The sequence below is a fragment of the Coregonus lavaretus genome, assembly GCF_964263955.1.
Source record: "Coregonus lavaretus genome assembly, chromosome: 16".
Taxonomy (NCBI): domain Eukaryota; kingdom Metazoa; phylum Chordata; class Actinopteri; order Salmoniformes; family Salmonidae; genus Coregonus; species Coregonus lavaretus.
This window is the reverse complement of record NC_140003.1, coordinates 13,805,603-13,829,309: the sequence shown is the minus strand read 5'-3', so window position 1 is coordinate 13,829,309 and position 23,707 is coordinate 13,805,603. Positions and strand designations below refer to the sequence as shown.

Below are 23,707 nucleotides of genomic sequence, written 5' to 3'. Positions count from 1 at the left end.
TCAGGTAACAGTTGTTTAATGTTTCAGACATTAAGATATTATAATAAGGAATAAATTATAGATAATAAATCATATTATATATAACAATGTCATCACTTAGCATGATTAAAAGCAACAGGTAAAAAACAACCTATGGACCAACGTTGGAATTGACTAAAAGCATTCAGTAATAACATGACTTGGCGGTGATTGGCTGATGGGCCAGGGGTGTGTCATGTGACTCCTTACCTGGCGGTTTCCCTCCACTCTGCATCCTCTCCGTCTTTCAGGCAGATCTCGTCCAGCTCAGTGAAGAGGTCATGGGGGATGTGCTCCTCATCGTCATCCTCTGTGCCCAGGAGGAACTGCACTCTCTGGGATGGCGTGTCTGGAGCGCAGGGTCAAGTAAGGTCATCACTTACAGTACTGTCTGCTATACACACTCCCTGACTAGGGAGCTCTGCAGCAGACTATGCACATACACTTTTTCATAAATATAGCTACTATATTTGATGAGTATATGTTATGAGTACATTTGATGAGTATACATTGAGTTTTGAGTCCAGATAGCTTTTCTTTTGCGGTGAGTGGACATTAATCCCCTCTTTTGAAATGCATTATGCAGCCATATAGACGTAACATATTATTACAGAATCCTATATCTTTTAGGAGGAAAATTGCATTATTCTACCCCAAAGGACCAGACAATTCGGCTGCTGCTTTGAAATGTGCCAGCCAGCCAGAGTGGCAAAACTTACTGTATGTGGGAGAATCTCTTCCATCCTCCACTCCAGAGTCCCGCTCCCTGCTCCTCTTCCTGTGTCTGTGTCCATGATGCCGATGCCTCCGGTGGCTCTTCCTTCCCAGGGGGACATGTACCCCGATGTAGAGTGTCCTGTGACCTGGAGGCAGCCATCACAGAGAGAGAAATAAGATAAGACAAAATAAAGAAGAATAAGGTAAGAAGTAGAGAAGAAGAGAAATGATTTAATTCAGAGAAGTTATTGATTCAGCCTGCTCCTTTTGTTTATATATATGGGTCAACTTCCAACAGCAATATGCCCACAAAAAAGACAGACATTATGGGTTACAATTTACTCGACTTAGTTTGTTACTCAATACAATATATATACCAAGTAAATACCAGATTACAAAGGGCTATAAAATAAAGCATTACCAAATTGCATTAATATACTGTATCTTAGAATAATCTGGATTTATGATTCAAAGGTCATGTCACTGGTATTTTATTGAGCGATACCTACCACACGTCTCTTTGACATTAAACTGGCATGTATGCAACCCTTTTACTGATATCGTTACTTTGTATCAGTCTAAGTCTAAAAATAAATCTCTGGGAATATTTTTAGCTTCAACATCTGCCACAGAAGTACAATACAGGCTTGGTCTCGCTTAAAATCCCCTTAGTGCATCATCTGGTAGGATGAATAAATAATGTAATAAAAACTCATCTAAAAATAGTGAACAGATTTGACATTCGATATCAAACATATTTTAGTAAAATCAGATTTGATATTACTGTTAAACTGAGTTACATAAATGGGACAGTTGTCAAAATAATACAGGAAAAGCAAACTATTGAGTGAAGTACACCAATTGCAAAGTATATTTTACCATCTGTGAACAGCATGAATATTGTATAAATAGTTCTATAAATATGTCTAATATTCTGAAATTGATTAGTAATTCACACTGGTCTCATCTAGAAACTCAAAATAAACCGTATGGTGTTGACCTGGGATCTATGCAACCAGAACTGCAGAATGGGGAGGATGAGCAGGCAGCGGGGGTGGATCGTCACCCTGCTGATATTACTGAGGCTGAATAGATGTGGTGCTGTCACAGTGTGAGGGTAATCCACCCTGATTCCAGCCTGCTTTGTGAGTGCTCCTTCAGGCCTGGGGCTACTGCCAGGCAGCTAGCAGCCTCTGCTATTCAAACCAATCCCAGTTATCCCACCCACAAACACTAGGGTATCAGGACTAATCACTGCCTCCAGTACTATGATGAATGCATTGCTGGAAATTTAGATTAAATGAATTTTAAGTAACGTCCTTGAAAGCTCAGCATAAATGGTTCTGCAGACTCTTAATTTGTTATTGGAGCTAAGTGCTTTTGTGTGCTCAAGCAGCTCTTTTGTTATCACCCTCTGTAGTCTCATGTGTACGGTGTCCATATTAGGACAGCCTCAGTCTTAGCAGGAGTTGGCTCAATCTAAAAAACAACCTTATCTCTGGTGGCCATATGCAGTGAGGGAAAAAAGTATTTGATCCCCTGCTGATTTTGTACGTTTGCCCACTGACAAAGAAATGATCAGTCTATAATTTTATTGGTAGGTTTATTTGAACAGTGAGGGACAGAATAACAACAAACAAATCCTGAAAAACGCATGTCAAAAATGTTAGAAATTGATTTGCATTTTAATGAGGGAAATAAGTATTTGACCCCCTCTCAATCAGAAAGATTTCTGGCTCCCAGGTGTCTTTTATACAGGTAACGAGCTGAGATTAGGAGCACACTCTTAAAGGGAGTGCTCCTAATCTCAGCTTGTTACCTGTATAAAAGACACCTGTCCACAGAAGCAATCAATCAATCAGATTCCAAACTCTCCACCATGGCCAAGACCAAAGAGCTCTCCAAGGATGTCAGGGACAAGATTGTAGACCTACACAAGGCTGGAATGGGCTACAAGACCATCGCCAAGCAGCTTGGTGAGAAGGTGACAACAGTTGGTGCGATTATTCGCAAATGGAAGAAACACAAAATAACTGTCAATCTCCCTCGGCCTGGGGCTCCATGTAAGATCTCACCTCGTGGAGTTGCAATGATCATGAGAACGGTGAGGAATCAGCCCAGAACTACACGGGAGGATCTTGTCAATGATCTCAAGGCATCTGGGACCATAGTCACCAAGAAAACAATTGGTAACACACTACGCCGTGAAGGACTGAAATTCTGCAGCGCCCGCAAGGTCCCCCTGCTCAAGAAAGCACATATACATGCCCGTCTGAAGTTTGCCAATGAACATCTGAATGATTCAGAGGAGAACTGGGTGAAAGTGTTGTGGTCAGATGAGACCAAAATCGAGCTCTTTGGTATCAACTCAACTCACCGTGTTTGGAGGAGGAGGAATGCTGCCTATGACCCCAAGAACACCATCCCCACCGTCAAACATGGAGGTGGAAACATTATGCTTTGGGGGTGTTTTTCTGCTAAGGGGCCAGGACAACTTCACCGCATCAAAGGGACGATGGACGGGGCCATGTACCGTCAAATCTTGGGTGAGAACCTCCTTCCCTCAGCCAGGGCATTGAAAATGGGTCGTGGATGGGTATTCCAGCATGGCAATGACCCAAAACACACGGCCAAGGCAACAAAGGAGTGGCTCAAGAAGAAGCACATTAAGGTCCTGGAGTGGCCTAGCCAGTCTCAAGACCTTAATCCCATAGAAAATCTGTGGAGGGAGCTAAAGGTTCGAGTTGCCAAACGTCAGCCTCGAAACCTTAATGACTTGGAGAAGATCTGCAAAGAGGAGTGGGACAAAATCCCTCCTGAGATGTGTGCAAACCTGGTGGCCAACTACAAGAAACGTCTGACCTCTGTGATTGCTAACAAGGGTTTTGCCACCAAGTACTAAGTCATGTTTTGCAGAGGGGTCAAATACTTATTTCCCTCATTAAAATGCAAATCAATTTATAACATTTTTGACATGTGTTTTTCTGGATTCTTTTGTTGTTATTCTGTCTCTCACTGTTCAAATAAACCTACCATTAAAATTATAGACTGATCATTTCTTTGTAAGTGGGCAAACGTACAAAATCAGCAGGGGATCAAATACTTTTTTCCCTCACTGTAGGTGGCCTTCTATTCTTCCTTCCACAAAACTGAATTAAGGCCTTAAGGCATTGTACTTCATAAAGTTGATGTACCTTCGAGTTCCTCCTTTTCAAAGTTGGTTTTCAGCATGGACCGTGTTCCACCTCTGTCCACCACAGCCTCTTCATCATTTCTCTGTGAAGGAGAGACACCGTTCAGTCAGGATTTGTTGTTAGAGGATGATTGCAATGGTCAGAAATTGTCTGTCTTTGTTACTTTTCTATTCTTCACACATCATCATTCTAACGTTGTCTAAAATGTGTATGTGACTTTAGGCTACTGAACATCACTTAAACAACCTTATCAAAGGTATATTTGTAGTCTAAACCATGGTATTAAGATATCATAGCTGTCTCTGTGTCCTTGTGTTGCAAGCAGGCATTTTAATAGCAGTTGACCTTTTTTTATTCGTTTTTATTATTTAACCTTTATAAATAAGAAATAATAAAAATAATATGCCATTTAGCAGACGCTTTTATCCAAAGCGACTTACAGTCATGCGTGCATACATTTTTTTTTGTGTATTGGTGGTCCCGGGGATCGAACCCACTACCTTGGCGTTACAAGCGCCATGCTCTACCAGCTGAGCTACAGAGGATCACATGTAACCAGGAAGAAACCCATTAAGACACACAATCTCTTTTGTGTGCTCCCTCAGTGGGCTCAGTGAATAAACACACTAACCCATTTAATAAGACAGTTTCCATGGCAACTAATAGCAAGTCTGCTCAACTAATCGAGAAAATACTGTAGTCATAATCTCCAAACACATTGTTGGACAGGCCTCTAAAGCAGCCAAGCAGCCAATCAACAACTGAAACCCAAAGTTGTGTAGTAGTGAATGTGGGCATTGCTTGATGCCAATATTGTTCCATAATGGGAACAATTACAATGTTGAATCCATATAGTGATTACATAGTCATTATCTTCCCCAGGAGAATATTACTGCTTTAAAACAGACATCCATAATACCCAGGAGTCTCATTAGGCACGGTTGCTTTGAGGTGCAGTGAATCAGACTGATCACGATGCAGTTAATCAGAACTGCACTTGTTGTCTCGGAGCTGCATCCTGCACATAGTAGCCAGGTCACCTAGGCATTTCAATGTGGCCAGCTCAAACATGATCTACTAGAAGGTAAACAACAAAGCACTCAAGAGTTTATTACATGACCGTGACTGCTGTATTCATTACCGTCAAATTTCGATGACGTACTTCCAGAGTAACAAGAAACATAAACTAGTACGTATGCTACCCAAGTATTGGGACAAGAGACGGTTCAAACAGGGCAACATAACAGAGGGGCGGCAATATATAAGACATTTTTAAGAAGGAGGTTAACCTCAGAATACTTAATTAAATGGTGACAGACAGACAGCTGGATAGTAAGGATTTACACACAGTGTTTCTTGTTTAGCAAAGCCCCAGTCTGAGAGAACCTCTTCTAAAAACACGTACCACCAGAGCAAATAACTACTGCTTCCCATTGTGAATGAACTGTGATGCAGTTACTAAAGTTACATTTAGCACCTCACACACAATCCTTCATGGTGAAATGTCTCTGCTAGCCAAAATAATAGATGGAGGAAAAATACTTGTGTCTAAATTAAGTGTGAATGTGTCAGATGTGTGGTGCTGATAAGAGGGTGACTTGGGGAGATTAGTGATGAATGCTGCTGATGCTGCTTGTACTGTATGATAACCACACATCCACCCATGTGAGACAGCAGAAAGGATAATGAGAGAGAAAGAGAGAGAGAGAGAGAGAGAGAGAGAGAGAGAGAGAGAGAGAGAGAGAGAGAGAGAGAGAGAGAGAGAGAGAGAGAGAGAGAGAGAGAGAGAGAGAGAGAGAGAGAGAGAGAGCGCAAGAGCGAAAGTGAGCGAGAGGAAGGACAGATGTTGTCGTTTTAGGACTGGGTGTCACGACATGACAAGATGTTCACAAATCTAATTTAAAAAGATTTGCCCTTCCAAACCCTAGGAATTACAATCTCCAACTGAGCAGTCTTCGTCCTGAACAGACTTTGTCCAGATGTGATGTATTATTAATGTCTATTACAGTCTCACATTGACAAATCTTCTACTCACAAACATGACAGTGATAATAAATCACAAGGTTGTGGGGAGGTACAATAGCAATAAATAAGTGATTTATGCTTTGTCATTGTTATGACTTGGGATATGGCCTCAGGATGGCTGTTATAGTCCAAATGTTATGTTACTGCTAGCAAACCATAAGAACCTATGAATAGCAGAGATGGCCAGGAAATCCAACAACCCAACAACTTCAAGCTGTCTCACCCCTGCTTTGGTGGAACACAAACTCTACACAGTGTTCAGTCTAAAGTCTGCAAGTACCTCTTCTAGTACTGCTACTCTATCACGACCTGCTGTATCCCCAGACACACAGCTGGCCGGACAAGGGCACTGAATCATCAGAGCTCTGCTCAAGCCTCACAGTAGTTCATAGCTCTATGTTTTAACATGCCTTATTTAGTGCCTTCCAGTCACTTACTATGCTAATGAGTGCAATTGCTAATGTGTGCGCGTGGCAGTTTAGAGGACATATGACCAGAACTCCCAGGAGATGGGGGAGGCTGGTACAGCAGGAAGAAGCAGGAGCCTGTCTGCCGGCCTCAAAGGCACCTTTGAGGAGACAGCTGAGAGAGAGAGAGAGAGAGAGAGAGAGAGCGGCACACAGCAGAGAGAGAAGAGAGAAGCATTGACAGATTAAGATATATTTCTTCAAACAGCTAGCAGGTAGAGCAAGTGAATTGTGGGAAGGCTAGTAAGCTAAGTGCAGCACTTCAATGATACTGCCCCCTACAAAGTGCCATTGGATGCTGTGTTTTTGTCCATCCTGCTCAACAGGTCTACTCTTTGATTGGTTTATCAGTATTGACTGTCAGCAACATACTGTAACATTGGATAGGCCTGCATACATTTACCGGAACGTTGCTAACGTTCTTGCTGTCTGATGAATGCGGAGATATATTTCAGATTTAAGTCATTTAGCAGACGCTCTTATCCAGAGCGACTTATGTGAATGATCCTGTTTGTTGTGCCATATGCTCTACATTTGAGTCGCCTCTCACACAGACACACACAGACACTCACACACACAGATAGGCTCACAGACATGAGAGCACTTCTTTCAAAAGAAAAGCATTTTATGCTCTAAAAATAAATGACATTTAATCTGTATAAAACATAATCCAGCTCCTTCTTCTCTTGACATAAGTACTATCATTACAATCTCACCCTGTCTATCTGACCCAAAAAGCTGTCTTCTCCCTAACCACAGAAGTCCAAGGGGTGTTCAGGAGAACTAACGGTAATAACCTTATTACTGACAATGAGTTACTACTGGCTGATCAAGATGTACAAAACTCTAAACTGTAAACACTTGTAATCAGGGGCGCAACTTTCTGAAATTGCATTTTTGTACCCCCAGGTTTTATCATTGCAATGTGATACAAAAACCGAGTTGTAAAAGCAAGCAGAGCAGAAACTGGCTACTCTTTAGTTGACTGATGTAACTGCTGTTTAACTTAACAGAAAAAAACTAAACTAGTGTTTATTCGCAGTGCTGAGCTAGTATTGTAACTGACATGTAACGTTAGCTAATGTTTCATCCCCTCTCGACTGAGGTGAATGAATAAGTTAGCTATGCTAGCTAGTAGCTAATGTTACCACAGCCAGGTCAGCTCTAGCCCCTAGTTATCTGTCAGATAGTAATAATAGCCACCTCATATCGCTATCGAACAGCTGTTGTTTGTATGAAAATGTTTTGTAGCCTTTGTTTTGTCCCGTTTCAGAAGTAAATACACTTGGCTAGCTTTCACCAGTTGATGTACCGTTAGAGGGAGAGCTGGCCAAAAGTTGGCTAACGTTAGCTATTATTTTTGCATCAATGACACTAGACCTGAATCAAACGATGAAACCATCGGCCAAACGATTGAAGATTGATATTCTGACGTTTTTTCAGTGCAATGTGAGTTTTATTAGTCAGTATGGCAATGTACGTTATTGATCTGTCAGTTTCCCTAGCTAATTCCCTACTTTTCACACTGACACAGTAATAAACAGCTCTAACGTTACAGGCTTCACTGTGGTGCACAGCAGAGGTCTGCGTGGGACCGATTTCTTCATCCCGCTCCCGCCCGCACCCGCTGGCTTTCTGTCCAACTCCCGTGTGCTACCACAATAACTGGTCCCAAACCCAACCGCAGTCCCGCAATGTTATTTTAGGCGTATGTGACACAGCTCAGTTGCCAGACATGGTCCTAGTAATTTTGTGCCCTATAGGCAATATGAAATGCGCAAAAATAACTTCAGAAATAAGTTAAATTACCAGAGCTTTTCACATGGGCCTTATATTGTATTACTGGGCTATATCAGCCAATATGCTAGATGTAGTTTGAAGAGAGCAGAGTACTGTACAGTTCCTTGGAAAGATAACTACCCCGTCCTTCTCTGCCCATGCTTAGGCTATAGCCTACTCTATTTAATGGAGACCACACGCACACCTGATCTCACAGGTATGGCTACTGAACTGGAAGCAGCAAGAATGATGACAGCGACACTTGCTACATTTTCCATAGGCCTATAGGATATCGCTTATCGTTTAGGAGGACGATTTGCAGGCAGAGACAAATAAATGGGTAATCAACACTGGGCGCAACGCTGGCTCACCATAGTAGCCTAACCTATGTGCGCGTTGTGCCTTTTCCTTTTCAATGATGACTACATGTTTTGATTTCACTTCAACTCACGTTGGTTGAGCGCCCTCCACTTCTTTCCATTAACCATATGTATTTACAGACACTGTAGTAAACTACAGTCTAATCATATTTAAGTTAATTTCATGTTCAAGTTAACTGCCACGTGATTCTCCGCCAATGAGACCACACATACTAGGCACACTTTAACTCTCACGCTCAACTAGGAGAGGGAGGCTACTGAAGTTGAAGCAGCGAATTCTGAGTGTGTGAATAATGCGGAAAAATATGTACTTTTAATACAATACGTAGGTTAACACGTACAAAGGAGAAAGAGGACCGTTTGTGGGACAATACAAATATTTTCATCCCAAAGTCGTCTGACAACAGGAATGCAGCCCTCTAGTGCAGTCAGTACACAACACTATGCTCATCATGTCTTAACAGGATCAGATGGTGACAGGGGTCCCAGCAGGGCCAGACAGCCAGGGAAGACCAGTCTACAGAGCTCTGGTGAATGTTGCAGTATATTAACAATGTCAGTGAATGATACAAAGTTCCATCTTGAATTGATGGGTAGACCTACAATAGCTACAGGACAGCAGCTTAAAGCTACAGTCTGGGATCTGGGAATAATGGTCATTTCAATTATTGAACCATTGATTCTATTCTTGGATAATATAATGTATAACTGTACACCAAGGTAATTCTTTGTCATGCCTCATTTTAGTAGGATCAGATGGTGACAGGGGTCTCAGCAGGGTCAGGCAGCCAGGGAAGACCAGTCTGTGAGGACGTGAGGTGAATTTTATTCTCTCTGTGCAGCAAACACTGGACAAGCCAGATGCTATTTTAAGGCAGTCTGACAAACCTCCAAAGTTGATTTCCAAACTGTGTCAAGAGTTGATGAAGGCTTTTCAGGATGACACAAAACATGTAAAATAAAAACGTGAGGAAGACCTGGTAGAAGCTGATGATGATGATGAATGGATACAAATGTGTTTAAATTCCCAGTCATGTTCATATAATCTCAGACATAAATTAGTGCAGTTTAAGGCCATCCATAGACCGTAATATATGCCAGTGAAACTGAATTACATGCACTCAGAAATGTCATTCCTCTGCTGGAGATGTAAAACACAAAAGGGGACATATTTGCATATGTTATGGTCTTGTGTAGACTGGCTGAATTCTGGCAAAGAGTATGTTCTTTTATCTCAGCATGTCTACAGATTCTCCCTTCTCCCTGTTTTTGTTTGCTTGGAAAAGTTGATACTGGAGACTTTTCAGAAGAAACTGTGTAACCTAGCATTTATAGCGGCTAAGAAAGGCATTGCCATTAATTGGAAGGTTGGTTATCCTCCCACAATTTCAAGTTATGTATCACTAGATTTGATTTATTACAAGATTAAGGGTATACTGGGCAACTTTCATAAGGTCTGGATGTCTTATATGGAATACAGTATGACTAAAGGAGTCTGTATTGAAAACATGCCCACCTCAGGGGAGATACCTATTTAGGCAATCCCTATCTGCTGGGCTGCTCAGTCCTGGCCCTGGGGGTCTGCCGTCCTGTGGGTTGTCACTCTGGCCTTGGCCTAACACACCCAAAACCAATAATTCATGTTTTACTAAGATCCTAAAGCTGAGTGGGGTGTGTTGGGTTGGGGGGCTGCAGGGTGGTAGGGACAGGACGGGGCGACCCACTATATTGCGTGCAAGTAAAAAGAGCTCTACAGTCCTATTAGTCCTATGAGATGAATTATATGGATGATTTGCTGTGTTAATGTAAATTTTAGGTGTATGTGTTTTTTTATTTATTATTATTTTGTTTCCAAACCTTTCCCTTGGGAATTAAAAAATGTAAGGTGTGAACTGGGAAGGAAATTGTGTTGGGAGAGAGTCGAGTTATTGACTAGACTGGTGGGGGTCTCGGGCGTGCAGGCGGCTCAGGCTGGCTGGTCAGTTCTGGCTGAAATTTGATGTAGAGAATGTCTTAATAAAGACAATCAAAAGTCTTTGCATTTTTTAAAGCGTTGTTCGTTTGTTAGGATATTGGTTAAAGGTGCAACACAATATTTATTATTGAATTATCTTTGATCTAGTTCAGTCTTATTAATCACTTAATCATATTTAATACTGATCTCTTACCTAGCTTGATGACTGTGGGCATTTTTGCTTACTTTTTGTTCTAAATGGAGACGGCATATTGGATTGTGTAAAAATACAGTAAATGAGCTTTAGATGCCCCAAAATATTCTGGGGGAGGGCCCCCAGAACCCACGGCAGGTTATTTCCCCCCTCACTTCTAAAACCAAAGTGGCGCCCCTGCTTGTAATGCTCCCTATCTTATGTTCAAAACCTTTGATTGGGCATTCATTGGCGTTTCACACATCTTTCACCCATGAGTCATTCATGCAAAATTAAAGTTTTCTGTGAAATACCATTTTGTTTAGTTACCAATACATCAGATAATGATAGGCTCACCATTTACTCATTTTAAATACCTTTTAATTCAAAAGAAAAAAATACAAGATACAAAACTAAAAACTGTTATTTTTGAAGTCCTGGTTAGAAAGAATAGTAGATTGTTAATAGCATTTTCCGTACAGTATAGGACTATAACTTGACATGCACCATTTTATAATTTGTATCTAATGGCAGGTTGTGAGCATGTTGAGAAATATGTCAGTTTTACAGTTGAATTATCCTTATAGAGTACATATGTAGGACAAATCATCAGAAATACGGGTATTGTAAAGCAATTGGCTATTGTAAAAACGTAGCACGGTGTTGTATGCCATTTCTGGCCCATGCAACATTGTACAGTACAAGAACACCTTTTCTACTAATACAGTATTGCCTGTCTCTCTGCTTGAAATTTATCAGCTTACAGTGTATCAATGAAATTGAAATAATGAGTGGAGTATTGTTATATCCAACCCAGGTACAGTTGAAGTCGGAAGTTTACATACACCTTAGCCAAATACATTTAAACTCAGTTTTTCACAATTTCTGACATTTAATCCTAGTAAAAATTCCCTGTCGTAGGTCAGTTAGGATCACCACTTTATTTTAAGAATGTGAAATGTCAGAATAATAGTAGAGAGAATTAATTATTTCAGCTTTTATTTCTTTCACCACATTCCCAGTGGGTCAGAGGTTTACATACACTCAATTAGTATTTGGTAGCATTGCCTTTAAATTGTTTAACTTGGGTCAAACATTTCGGGTAGCCTTCCACAAGCTTCCCACAATAAGTTGGGTGAATTCTGGCCCATTACTCCTGACAGTGCTGGTGTAACTGAGTCAGGTTTGTAGGCCTCCTTGCTCGCACAAGCTTTTTCAGTTCTGCCCACAAATGTTCTATAGGATTGAGGTCAGGGCTTTGTGATGGCAACTCCAATACCTTGACTTTGTTGTCCTTAAGCCATTTTGCCACAACTTTGGAAATATGCTTGGGGTCATTGTCCATTTGGAAGACCCATTTGCGATCAAGCTTTAACTTCCTGACTGATGTCTTGAGATGTTGCTTCAATATATCCACATAGTTTTCCTTCCTCATGATGCCATCTATTTTGTGAAGTGCACCAGTCCCTCCTGCAGCAAAGCACCCCCACAGCATGATGCTGCCACCCCGTGCTTCACGGTTGGGATGGTGTTCTTCGGCTTGCAAGCACCCCCTTTTTCCTCCAAACATAACGATGGTCATTATGGCCAAACAGTTATATTTTTGTTTCATCAGACCAGAGGACATTTCTCCAAAAAGAACGATCTTTGTCCCCATGTGCAGTTGCAAACCGTAGTCTGGCTTTTTTATGGCGGTTTTGGAGCAGTGGCTTCTTCCTTGCTGAGCGGCCTTTCAGGTTATGTCGATATAGGACTAGTTTTACTGTGGATATAAATACTTTTGTACCTGTTTCCTCCAGCATCTTCACAAGGTCCTTTGCTGTTGTTCTGGGATTGATTTGCACTTTTCGCACCAAAGTACGTTCATCTCTAGGAGACAGAACGCGTCTCCTTCCTGAACGGTATGACGGCTGCGTGGTCCCATGGTGTTTATACTTGCATACTATTGTTTGTACAGATGAACGTGGTACCTTCAGGCGTTTGGAAATTGCTCCCAAGGATGAACCACACTTGTGGAGGTCTACAATTTTTTTTCTGAGGTCTTGGCTCATTTATTTTGATTTTCCCATGATGTCAAGCAAAGAGGCACTGAGTTTGAAGGTAGGCCTTGAAATATATCCACAGGTACACCTCCAATTGACTCAAATGATGTCAATTAGCCTATCAGAAGCTTCTAAAGCCATGACATCATTTTCTGGAATTTTCCAAGCTGTTTAAAGGCACAGTCAACTTAGTGTTTGTAAACTTCTGACCCACTGGAATTGTGATACTATGAATTATAAGTGAAATAATCTGTCTGTAAACAATTGTTGGAAAAATTACTTGTATCATGCACAAAGTGGATGTCATAACCGACTTGCCAAAACTATAGTTTGTTAACAAGAAATGTGTGGAGTGGTTGAAAAACGAGTTTTAATGACTCCAACCTAAGTGTATGTAAACTTCCGACTTCAACTGTATTTCAGCAGTGCATTGTACACTACACTATAATGGTAGCACATAGACTCTTTTCACTGTGTCCTATTGAAGCACACTGGCTGATGGAGCATGATGATGTAGTATTTACAGCCACATCCATATATGATTTTGTTTTACCTTCCAACATGAATTGATGTCAAATTAATAGATGTATGAGGTACAAATATAGAAATTAACAGTGTTCAGCACTTAAAGTTTTTTTTAGTATGTGGTGAATTTTCAAAACTCTTAGTACAAAACTCCAAACTGGTAACACTTGTAACACAGCCAGTCTTACATTCAAAACCTTTCATTGTGCATTAATTTTGTTTGTAGACATCTTTCACCACACAACCATTGATCCAAAATATACGTTTACTGTGAAATATAATGAGTACATTGGTTTAATCACCAAAACACAACATAATGTTATCTTCTCAATTTAGTTATTTTAACGAGTTAATCCAATAGCAAAAAATCTAAGATACATGTTTCAAAATTGCCCTTTGAATGTAGTATGCTACAGTACTCTTAATGATCGGCTATGAAAAGCCAACTGAGATTTATTCCTGATTATTATTTGACCATGCTTGTCACTTATGAACATTTTTGAACATCTTGGCATGGTTCTGTTATAATCTCCACCCGGCACAGCCAGAAGAGGACTGGCCACCCCTCATAGCCTGGTTCCTCTCTAGGTTTCTTCCTAGGTTTTCGCCTTTCTAGGGAGTTTTTCCTAGCCACCGTGCTTCTACACCTGCATTACTAGCTGTTTGGGGTTTTAGGCTGGGTTTCTGTACAGCACTTCGAGATATTAGCTGATGTAAGAAGGGCTATATAAAATAAAATTGATTGATTGATACTGTAAATTGAGGGTCGTATGCTCATGAGGATGGCAATCATACATCTTCCACCTGTAACGTAATCTTGTATTGTATTTTACAGTATTGTATTATGCTTATGTATTGTAGTGGTACTGTAGGTGGCTCAGTTCACAAGAGCATGGCACTAGCAACACCAGATTTGTGGGTTTGATTCCCACTGGAGTCACATACCAAAATGTGTGGACTGTTGTCACAGGTGTCTGCTAAGTAAATGGCATATATTACAGTATTACAGTACTGTATTAGCCAATGCAATTTTAGTAAAGCAGTGTGTATAGGTTTACCAAACGTTTAAGTGATCATTACATTTACATTTTAGTAAGAGCAGTCGGATTAACTAATAGTAAAATGTATTTTAACAAAAGAGAAGAGAATCATATCAAAAGTAATGTGAGAATTGCATTGTGAAAGGCAATTACTTTATATGAACATATATTGCAATGTGAAACATGTATTTTCTAGATGAAACACTGATTATGTTTGGTGAAAAAGTGACTGTATGATTTTGTGTGATGTACTTAGTCAATTGAAAATGTGCTTAGAGTTTTGAAACAAGCCATTTTGTCGCGATCGTCGTAAGCAACGGACCAAGGCGCAGCGTGATATGCGTACATCTTTTAATGAGTACTTTAAACACGAACAACAAAAAACGATACGTGAAGTCCTAAGGTTAACAAACACAAACCTCTCCGGAACAAGAGCCCACAAATGACAAGTGCAAAACAGGCTGCCTAAGTATGGTTCCCAATCAGAGACAACAAGCAACAGCTGCCTCTGATTGGGAACCACCCCGGCCAACATAGAAACACATAACTAGAACTAAACATAGAACACTAAACATAGAAACTAACACACTGGCTCAACATATAAGAGTCCCCAGAGCCAGGGCGTGACAGTATTCCCCCCCAAAGGCGCGGACTGCGACCGCGCCAACTAAACCCAACAGGGGAGGGGCCGGGTGGGCATTGCGCCTCGGAGGCGGATCCAGCTCCGGGCGTGACCACCACTCTCTCGCTACCCCCCCGTAGCGCCCCTGGTCTGGTCCCGCTGGCTGGAGCTGGACTGGACATTGGTGGAGCGGATTGCTTAGGCTCCGGTGTGGAGCAGCTGACCGGTACCTGACCAGGCACCGGTGGAACAGGCACGGGCTGTGCCGGACTGACGACGCGCACCACTGGCTTGGTGCGGGGAGCAGGAACCGGCCGGACCGGGCTGGCGACGCGCACCACTGGCTTGGTGCGGGGAGCAGGAACGGGCCGGACCAGGCTGACGACGCGCACCACTGGCTTGGTGCGGGGAGCAGGAACGGGCCTGACCGGGCTGACGACGCGCACCACTGGCTTGGTGCGGGGAGCAGGAACAGGCCGGACCGGGCTGGCGACGCGCACCACAGGCTTGGTGCGAGGGGCAGTAACAGGCCGGGCCGGGCTGGCGACGCGCACCACAGGCTTGGTGCGAGGGGCAGGAACAGGCCGGGCCGGGCTGGCGACGCGCACCACAGGCTTGGTGCGAGGGGCAGGAACAGACCGGGCCGGGCTGGCGACGCGCACCACAGGCTTGGTGCGAGGGGCAGGAACAGGCCAGGGCGGGCTGGCGACGCGCACCACTGGCTTGGTGCGAGGGGCAGGAACAGGCCGGGCCGGGCTGGCGACGCGCACCACTGGCTTGGTGCGAGGGGCAGGAACGGATCAGGCCGGACTGGGAACACGCACCACTAACTTAGTGCGGGAAGCAGGAACGGGTTGGGCCGTACTGGGAACACGCACCACTAACTTAGTACGGGGAGCAGGAACGGGTCGGGCCGGACTGGGAACACGCACCACTAACTTAGTGCGGGGAGCAGGAACGGGTTGGGCCGTACTGGGAACACGCACCACTAACTTAGTGCGGGGAGCAGGAACGGGTCGGGCCGGACTGGGAAAACACGCACCACTAACTTAGTGCGGGGAGCAGGAACAGGCCTGACCATACTGGGAACACACACCACTGGCCTTGTGCGGGAATCAGGAACGGGCCGGACCGGACTGGTGACACACACCACTTGCTTGGTGCGAGGAGCGGGCCTGGGTTTCCTCATAAACCTCCGCTCCCTCTGCTGCCTACTCAGTTCCTCTCGCCGTGCCTCCACACTCTCCTTCTCCCTCCTGACCAATGGCCCCCGTAACCTGGTGGCCTCCTCTCCTAGTCCACAAACTCGCCCTGTAGCTGCCTCCAGCAGCCCCGTCGTCCATGCCGTGTGCCCCCCCCCAAAAAAAATTATTGGGGTTGCCTCTCGCCTGTCTGACGACGGCCCGGTTGGCGCCGCTTCTCCTCTCCTGCCTGGACATCCTCCCTCATCGCCCTCCGGTAGCGGACGGCCTCCTCCTCGGTGATCTTCCCCCAACCGAGGAGGACATCCACTAGCGTTACCTCCGGCGTTTGCTCCTGGACACGCTGCTTGGTCCTTAATTGGTGGGATCTTCTGTAACGATCGTCGTAAGCAACGGACCAAGGCGCAGCGTGATATGCGTACATCTTTTAATGAGTACTTTAAACACGAACAACAAAACGATACGTGAAGTCCTAAGGTTAACAAACACAAACCTCTCCGGAACAAGAGCCCACAAATGACAAGTGCAAAACAGGCTGCCTAAGTATGGTTCCCAATCAGAGACAACAAGCAACAGCTGACTCTGATTGGGAACCACCCCGGCCAACATAGAAACACATAACTAGAACTAAACATAGAACCCTAAACATAGAAACTAACACCCTGGCTCAACATATAAGAGTCCCCAGAGCCAGGGCGTGACACATTTTGATGATCTGTTTCGATTTTTGTGCTTAGAGTTGTGAAAATGTACCACATACTTGTGGAAATTACACCAGTGATTGAAAAAAACTGTACTCAATAAACTGAAGCCAATTTAACAAGTTATTATCCATATACTTGAAATACATTCATAGAAATTGCTTAAAATGTTTAAATAGGAGAATTTGCCATAAGGCACCATGTACGCAGTATAAATATTTAGAAACATTGCCAAGAATTAGCATCTTGTACAGAATGTGTACACTAGGAATTATGAAATCAGCTTTATTTTGATGCTATTCACTAAGATGGTCGGAAACTGACAGATGAAATCAACTTTTTTAGTGACTAGAAATATGTAGTTTTTTTTCTAAAGGCATCCAAAGTATAAGCCAAACAAAGTGGGGGAAAACATTGCTGGCAGGCAAAAAGCTAAATTGAGCTTAGAAGACAGCAATGCTGTGCTGCTCTGATTCTTCAGTCAAGACTATGGCCTCCCACACAAAACATACTCTTGTAGGATGATGTCGTGTGTGAACGGGTGGGGGGAGCTTCAGAATGTATCAAAACAGAGACAGCGTAATGACAAAAAAGCACAGATCAAAGGTCAAAAATCATGTTTTGAAAGCCTTGATGACATCTCTGAAGTCCATGGATGTGTTCCAAATGGCACCATATTCTCTATATACAGTGAGGGAAAAAAGTATTTGATCCCCTGCTGATTTTGTACGTTTGCCCACTGACAAAGACATGATCAGTCTATAATTTTAATGGTAGGTTTATTTGAACAGTGAGAGATAGAATAACAAACAAAAAATTTAGAAAAACGCATGTCAAAAATGTTATAAATTGATTTGCATTTTAATGAGGGAAATAAGTATTTGACCCCTCTGCAAAACATGACTTAGTACTTGGTGGCAAAACCCTTGTTAGCAATCACAGAGGTCAGACGTTTCTTGTAGTTGGCCACCAGGTTTGCACACATCTCAGGAGGGATTTTGTTTCACTCCTCTTTGCAGATCTTCTCCAAGTCATTAAGGTTTCGAGGCTGACGTTTGGCAACTCGAACCTTCAGCTCCCTCCACAGATTTTCTATGGGATTAAGGTCTGGAGACTGGCTAGGCCACTCCAGGACCTTAATGTGCTTCTTCTTGAGCCACTCCTTTGTTGCCTTGGCCGTGTGTTTTGGGTCATTGTCATGCTGGAATACCCATCCATGACCCATTTTCAATGCCCTGGCTGAGGGAAGGAGGTTCTCACCCAAGATTTGATGGTACATGGCCCCATCCATCGTCCCTTTGATGCAGTGAAGTTGTCCTGTGTTCTTAGCAGAAAAACACCCCCAAAGCATAATGTTTCCACCTCCATGTTTGACGGTGGGGATGGTGTTCTTGGGGTCATAGGCAGAATTCCTCCTCCTCCAAACACGGCGAGTTGAGTTGATGCCAAAGAGCTCAATTTTGGTCTCATCTGACCACAACACTTTCACCCAGTTCTCCTCTGAATCATTCAGATGTTCATTGGCAAACTTCAGACGGCCCTGTATATGTGCTTTCTTGAGCAGGGGGACCTTGCGGGCGCTGCAGGATTTCAGTCCTTTACGGCGTAGTGTGTTACCAATTGTTTTCTTGGTGACTATGGTCCCAGCTGCCTTGAGATCATTGACAAGATCCTCCCGTGTAGTTCTGGGCTGATTCCTCACCATTCTCATGTTCATTGCAACTCCACGAGGTGAGATCTTTCATGGAGCCCCAGACCGAGGGAGATTGACAGTTCTTTTGTGTTTCTTCCATTTGCGAATAACCGCACCAACTGTTGTCACCTTCTCACCAAGCTGCTTGGCGATGGTCTTGTAGCCCATTCCAGCCTTGTGTAGTTCTACAATCTTGTCCCTGACATCCTTGGAGAGCTCTTTGGTCTTGGCCATGGTGGAGAGTTTGGAATCTGATTGATTGATTGTTTCTGTGGACAGGTGTCTTTTATACAGGTAACAAACTGAGATTAGGAGCACTCCCTTTAAGAGTGTGCTCCTAATCTCAGCTCGTTACCTGTATAAAAGACACCTGGGAGCCAGAAATCTTTCTGATTGAGAGGGGGTCAAATCCTTATTTCCCTCATTAAAATGCAAATCAATTTATAACATTTTTGACATGGTTTTTCTGGATTTGTTTGTTGTTATTCTGTCTCTCACTGTTCAAATAAACCTACCATTAAAATTATAGAGTGATCATTTCTTTGTCAGTGGGCTATTTGGATGCTGAAGGACAATGCTGTCCGTCCACAGCTGCAGTGGCACATAGGTCAGGCTCCATGGCCAGGACCCAGGATGATAATCTGAATGCTAATACACTGGAGAGGGATCAAAGTCTGTGCAGTGCTACAGGATTAAAGTACACACTGTACATTTTGTTTAGCGTACAGTATATTAACATTACATTAGCCTACATTAAAATGAGCTGTTAATGTATTCAAACGGTTTAATTTGTGTGCTTCCTGAAGTGTGTTTCTGTTTGTCGTGTATAGAATTATTTGCTGTCTGTACAACATAGTAGTAGGTTGTTGTGCGTGTAAAGAGTTAAAGTAGTGTAAAACTGTTTTAGGGTTAATCTACTGTTCTCCAGAAGCAATGGCTTGTGACCTATTTCCCCTAACTAGAACACCTCTCTATGTGTGAGTTTCTGGTTAACCTGGTGGGCTATATCCAAAACTCCTAATGAGAATGGCATTGTGCATAGAAGCATGACATACTGTAGGAATGAATAACAAGAGAAAAAAGATGGCCAAAGATCGGTAGGCAACAATACATGTCCTGAACAACAGTGGTGAAAATCGGAAGTGCGATGATGATGAATAGTGTTGGCTTAACTCACACTGTTTGAGTGGTGTGCACTCAAAGCAAAGCTATCTTTAAGAGCAGAGGACTGGAGGATTACTGGGGGCAGCCCAAGTGATTTAATTGGATGAGGGGTCTGATCCCTGCAGATGGCAATGGTCACGCTGGCAGCATCAGCACCAGGCCAGCAGCATCATAATGATAGCAACAACACCGTGCTCAGATGAGCTCAGCTTGGCATAGAACACAAATTACATAGTACAGCGAATACAGTCTTGTTCAAGTTCCATTCACTTTTCCCCAACAAAGTTGGCACATCTCGAAGACTCAGGAAGGACCTCCAAGGGAAAGAGACCCTATAGGCTTTGTAATACAAAATGGTAAGCAGGCTTTGCCTTTGCTGGTGCAGAATAAACATGAGTGCACTTATCTCCTTTCCTGTATCCCAGAGATCAATGGCTGACATCAGCAGGACAGGCTTTCTCCTCTCTCCTCTCTCCTTTCCCCTCTCTCCTCTCTCCTCTGTCCTCTATCTCTCTCCTCCCTCTTCTCTCTTCTCTCCCATCTCTTCTCTCATCTCTCCTCTCTCTTCTCTCCTCATTCCTTTCTCTCCCCTCTCTTCTCTCTTCTCTCTACTGACTGGTTGCATCACTGCCTGGTATGGCAACTGCTCGGCCTCCGACCACAAGGCACTACAGAGGGTAGTGCGTACGGCCCAGTACATCACTGGGGCCAAGCTTCCTGCCATCCATGACCTCTATATCAAGCGGTGTCAGAGGAAGGCCCTAAAAATTGCCAAAGACTCCAGCCACCCTAGTCATAGACTGTTCTCTCTGCTACCGCACGGCAAGCGGTACCGGAGCGCCATGTCTATGTCCAAAAGGCTTCTTAACAGCTTCTACCCCTAAGCCATAAGACTCCTGAACAGCTAATCAAATGGCTACCCAGACTATTTGCATTGTCCCCCCACCCCACCCCCTCTTTTATGCTGCTGCTACTCTCTGTTTATTATCTATGCATAGTCACTTTAACTCTACCTACATGTACATATTACCTCAATTACCTCGACTAACCTGTGCCCCTGCACATTGACTCTGTACTGATAAACCCTGTATATAGCCTCGCTACTGTTATTTTACTGCTGCTCTTTAATTATTTGTTATTTTTCTATTTTTCTTCTTTTTTTATTTTTCCTTATCAATTTTTTACTTAACACTTATTTTGTTGGTTAAGGGCTTGTAAGTAAGCATTTCACTGTAAGGTCTACACCTGTTGTATTCCGCGCATGTGACAAATAACATTTGATTTGATTTGATTTCTCTCCTCTATTTTCTCTCTTCTCTCCCCTCGCCTCCTTCTCTCTCCTCTCTCCTCTGTCCTCTGTCCTCTGTCCTCTATCTCTCTCCTCTCTCCAATCTCCACTCTCCTCTCTCTTCTCTCCCATCTCTTCTCTCCTCTCTCCTCTCTCCTCTCTCCTCTCTCCTCTCCTCTCTCTTCTCTCCCACAGCACTGCTGACGGTCCTCTACTGTATCGCTCTCCTATCTCCTCCTATCTCTCAGAGTTAACATTGTACTCTTACATACAATGTTAACTCTGCTATTAAACTAACGCCATTCAAATAGTGCGTCATTGTGTTAACTTTGCCCTTTAACATGTTATTAAAGAACAGGATACTGCATGCATGATAAAGTCAAGCTGTTTGACATTGAGGTGTACAGATATTTCAAAAAGGCTATCAGTATCACCAACAAACACCAGCATCAAACACACATCCTTTAACCTTAGATAACCTTAAGAACATCTAGAGATGAAAAACCTCCCAAACACAGAGCAGAGAACAGAGCATAGTTATACCTTTACAGAGTAGCAGAGCACAGGCATACCTTTAAAGAATAAAAGCGACTGTTAGGATCCAAGCCTCCAGCAGAATGCATGACCCTTTCCTTTCCTCTTGTAGTTGAGAGTGCTGCTGAGCCGAAGAGAGGAGGCTGAGCCGAGCTGGGCTCCGTAGCACCAGTATGCCTCTACTGCCGGGACAGGCACACACGCGGCAAAGCAATCTACCCGCTCAACATGCCAGGAACCGTCTTACAAACGCACCACTCGCTGTCTCTTTTGATTCACGCAACCTCAATATTTTTTTGTACAACTGAGCAACCATTTATCCACCAATCCTGCATGAGATTACAGCATTGACATCACTGGTGTCCAGCCTCTTATCTATGAGGTAGCTAGCTGGTGCTAAGCCACTGTGTTTCCCTCTTTTGTATGGCTTTCAGAGTAAAGCCCCTGTAGCAGCAGCTTGCCATCGCTGCACTGCTCCACACCGCAACGCAGAGCACAGAGCATCGCCTCGAGCCTCCCCTGGGGCTGCTGGGAGTGTTCCCAGTATCTGCAGCATGACCTGTCAGCTCAGCCACTCTGGCCTGACCTTGCTCTCTCTCTTGCTCTCTCTCTCTCTCTCTCTCTCTCTCTCTCTCTCTCTGCTGATTGGAGCTCAGGTAAACCATGGGGCAATACAAAAGATGGAGAGCCATCACCCCAATGTAGCCAACTAAAACCCTTCTGTGCAGTGTAGGGGCCTAAGTTCATTATTTTAAATGCTGCATTGACTACCAGTACCAGAACAGTGTTTGTCTCTGTATCACTGCCAGATTGAACAAAGACAACAATGTCACTGACACTAAAGTAATTCAATTGTTAAGCATTGATTCTATGAATCTATTGTAGTCACACTGGGATGTGCTTTGATAGAGAGACCAGTGAACATTTTCAAGCACTTTAAAAATAAATCAGAGAGCTAACTTACCACACTTCTGCGTCCAGGAGTTGACACCTGAAAAGACAATATTGTCATTATCAGCATCTTTTAGGCAAGCAAGACCATAGCATGAAACAACTTCAAAAGCAACTTGGTAACCTGTGTAGGGCAGAAGCTGTCCTGCTTTCCAGTAGTCTTGAGGCTGCGTCTCAAATGGCACCCTATTCCCTAATCCCCTTTCCAGAGCCCTGGTCAAAAGTAGTGCACTATAAAGGAATAGGGTGTAGGGTTGGGTGGTATCCAGATTTTTATACGGTCACACTGTTTCTGTACCATACCGGGGTATACGGTATTACCGGAAGTGCACACAAGGGGCGCTATAATTTTTTTTTACAAACATTTAGGTAACAGGGATCTTGATCCAGGAGGACATATACATAGCTTTGAGCAACTACTGAACTAGAATATAATGAAAGAATATCCTATATATATGATGATGATGCCTCTGAATATCAGTCATATATATGAATGCAATGAATGCAGCAAAGCCATGTGTGCATATTTCTGTACACTCTACTAACATCTTATGTAGAATAGGATGATGGTCTTACTACAGGCAACCTATAAAGACGCAGGCCCAGTGCAGTCAAAATTCTGTCTTTCCTGTGTTTTGTATCACATTGTACAACAGCTGATGAAACTAACACTGTAAAAGTGTGAAGAAATTTGATCAGTGTTATTTACTGATAGTTGCTGGTTGAAAATACAATCTACATAGGACCTTCTAATTAGCAGAGGTGCGTTCAGTTCGCTTGAACATTTGCTACGTTGCGGTACGGTTTGTACTGAACAACACGTTTCCCCAAAACGTTCTTGTACATTCTTAAAATGTAAAGTCTATTTAATAGACTTTGAGGTACGTTTGCTCCCGATTGGTGGGTATGGCAAGGTGTGGCTTGAAGCAATGAGTGACGTATTTAAAGGGCAGTGGCCATGCTGACAGTGTTCCCCAACCCCCAACCTCTCCCAGTTTTTCAACTGGTTGTTCAGTACAGCACCGTTTCCATTAAATGTAATGTTCCAGAATGTAAAAACATACTGAACGCAGCCCAGGTTTTGCATGGGTTGAGTTTTGGCTTGCCTGGTGACATCACCAGGCGGTATACTGTAAGTTAATATAGACCAATAACAAAGAGAGTTCACAATCTTTCTGCCATTAACAGCTACTTTCAGATTACATATCCCTCCCCACT

At 43.2% G+C, this 23,707-nt stretch overlaps 1 pseudogene across 1 annotated transcript in view; it reads right to left on the bottom strand.

The window, feature by feature from the left end:
- Positions 1 to 23,707, bottom strand: part of LOC311143401 (sodium-driven chloride bicarbonate exchanger-like) — a 50,287-nt pseudogene that overhangs the window by 17,467 nt on the left and 9,113 nt on the right. Inside the window, exons 3-5 of the transcript XR_014615549.1 lie at positions 3,930 to 4,011; positions 738 to 881; positions 229 to 367 (exon numbers count right to left, since the gene is read on the bottom strand). The product of XR_014615549.1 is annotated as a sodium-driven chloride bicarbonate exchanger-like (transcript). The remainder of the gene's footprint in view (positions 1 to 228; positions 368 to 737; positions 882 to 3,929; positions 4,012 to 23,707) is intronic.